The sequence below is a fragment of the Neofelis nebulosa genome, chromosome 12 (genome assembly GCF_028018385.1).
Source record: "Neofelis nebulosa isolate mNeoNeb1 chromosome 12, mNeoNeb1.pri, whole genome shotgun sequence".
NCBI lineage: Eukaryota > Metazoa > Chordata > Mammalia > Carnivora > Felidae > Neofelis > Neofelis nebulosa.
The window spans coordinates 13,029,733-13,032,747 of record NC_080793.1 but is presented as its reverse complement, the minus strand read 5'-3'; positions in this window follow the sequence as shown (position 1 = coordinate 13,032,747).

Genomic DNA, 3,015 nt, shown 5'->3' with positions numbered 1-3,015 from the left:
CCATCCACTTCACTCTATTTCCCCAGCTACTTTTCTGGGTCCCTCATGTGTTTCCTTACAGGCCTCCCCATTGGCATTCTGGCCCCTACAATCTTCTGCACAGCAGTGGAATACTCTTTCCATATTGTAGGTCAGATTATGGCTTCTGCTGCTTAAACACCCCCCATGCCCATGGCTCTCTGATGGTTCTGAGAATCTGCACTCTCTGGTCATTCCTGATCGTGCCCACCTCCTCACCCACCTCTCCTGCCACTTGCCTTGGCTCACTACACTTGACCCCACTTGCCTTCTTCCTGCGTCCCCAAATACATGTGCTCTTCCCACGTTTGCACTTATTGTTTCTTATCGGAAATACACTTCCCCCAATTCTTCACTTGGCCGGGCCTTTCTTATCCATTCCGCCTTGAGCCTTTTGTTGACATGAAATTTAAAGGGATCTGATAGTCATTGCTACATTTTGTTTTCACTTTAACACCTATTTTCTTTTTTTAAAAAATTTTAACATTTATTTATTATGGAGAGACAGAGAGAGACAGAGCATGAGCAGGGGAGGGACAGAGAGAGCGGGAGACACAGAATCCTAAGCAGACTCCAGGTTCTGAGCTGTCAGCACAGAGCCTGACGCGGGGCTCGCACTCACAAACCGCGAGATCATGACCTGAGCTGAAGACGGACGTTTAAACCGACTGAGCCACCCAGGCGCCCCAACACCTATTTTCTTGTTTACTTAAGTGTTTGTTACATGGCTCCTCTGACTAGAATACTAACTACAAGAGGGCAGGAACCCTGCTGGATTCCTTACCATTGTTTTTCTGGTACTTGAGAGCAGGGACTGACACACAGTAAGTACTTGTTGAATGTGGAATGAATAAATAAGTTAGTCCTGGGTGCCTTATCAAAGGCAGACTGGTAAAGAGGTTTTTTTGTGTTTGTTTTTTTTATAAATTAAATTGAAGTTAGTTAACGTACAGTGTTGTCTTGGCTTCAGGAGTAGAACTCAGTGATTCATCTCTTACATATGACATTCAGTGCTCATCAGGAAAAGTGCTCTCCTTAATGCCCATCACACATTTTTTTTATTTTTTTTATTTTTTTTCAATATATGAAATTTATTGTCAAATTGGTTTCCATACAACACCCAGTGCTCATCCCAAAAGGTGCCCTCCTCAATATCCATCACCCCCCCTCCCCTCCCTCCCACCCCCCATCAACCCTCAGTTTGTTCTCAGTTTTTAACAGTCTCTTATGCTTTGGCTCTCTCCCACTCTAACCTCTTTTTTTTTTCCTTCCCCTCCTCCATGGGTTTCTGTTAAGTTTCTCAGGATCCACATATGAGTGAAAACATATGGTATCTGTCTTTCTCTGTATGGCTTATTTCACTTAGCATCACACTCTCCAGTTCCATCCACGTTGCTACAAAGGGCCATATTTCGTTCTTTCTCATTGCCATGTAGTACTCCATTGTGTATGTAACCACAATTTCTTCATCCATTCATCAGTTGATGGACATTTAGGCTCTTTCCATAATTTGGCTATTGTTGAGAGTGCTGCTATAAACATTGGGGTACAAGTGCCCCTATGCATCAGTACTCCTGTATCCCTTGGGTAAATTCCTAGCAGTGCTATTCCTGGGTCATGGGGTAGGTCTATTTTTAATTTTCTGAGGAACCTCCACACTGCTTTCCAGAGTGGCTGCACCAATTTGCATTCCCACCAACAGTGCAAGAGGGTTCCCGTTTCTCCACATCCTCGCCAGCATCTATAGTCTCCTGATTTGTTCATTTTGGCCACTCTGACTGGCGTGAGGTGATATCTGAGTGTGGTTTTGATTTGTATTTCCCTGATGAGGAGCGACGTTGAGCATCTTTTCATGTGCCTGTTGGCCATCCGGATGTCTTCTTTAGAGAAGTGTCTATTCATGCTTTCTGCCCATTTCTTCACTGGGTTATTTGTTTTTCGGGTGTGGAGTTTGGGGAGTTCTTATAGATTTTGGATACTAGCCCTTTGTCCGATATGTCATTTGCAAATATCTTTTCCCATTCCATTGGTTGCCTTTTAGTTTTGTTGGTTGTTTCCTTTGCTGTGCAGAAGCTTTTTATCTTCATAAGGTCCCAGTAGTTCATTTTTGCTTTTAATTCCCTTGCCTTTGGGGATGTGTCGAGTAAGAGATTGCTACGGCTGAGGTCAGAGAGGTTCTTTTCCTACTTTCTCCTCTAGGGTTTTGATGGTTTCCTGTCTCACATTCAGGTCCTTTATCCATTTTGAGTTTATTTTTGTGAATGGTGTGAGAAAATGGTCTAGTTTCAACCTTCTGCATGTTGCTGTCCAGTTCTCCCAGCACCATTTGTTAAAGAGACTGTCTTTTTTCCATTGGATGTTCTTTCCTGCTTTGTCAAAGATGAGTTGGCCATACGTTTGTGGGTCTAGTTCTGGGGTTTCTATTCTATTCCATTGGTCTATGTGTCTGTTTTTTTGTCAATACCATGCTGTCTTGATGATTACAGCTTTGTAGTAGAGGCTAAAGTCTGGGATTGTGATGCCTCCTGCTTTGGTCTTCTTCAAAATTACTTTGGCTATTCGGGGCCTTTTGTGGTTCCATATGAATTTTAGGATTGCTTGTTCTAGTTTCGAGAAGAATGCTGGTGAAATTTTGATTGGGATTGCATTGAATGTGTAGATAGCTTTGGGTAGTATTGACATTTTGACAATATTTATTCTTCCAATCCATGAGCAGGGAATGTCTTTCCATTTCTTTATATCTTCTTCAATTTCCTTCATAAGCTTTCTATAGTTTTCAGCATACAGATCTTTTACATCTTTGGTTAGATTTATTCCTAGGTATTTTATGCTTCTTGGTGCAATTGTGAATGGGATCAGTTTCTTTATTTGTCTTTCTGTTGCTTCATTGTTAGTGTATAAGAATGCAACTGATTTCTGTACATTGAGTTTGTATCCTGCAACTTTGCTGAATTCATGTATCAGTTCTAGCAGACTTTTGGTGGAGTCTATCGGATT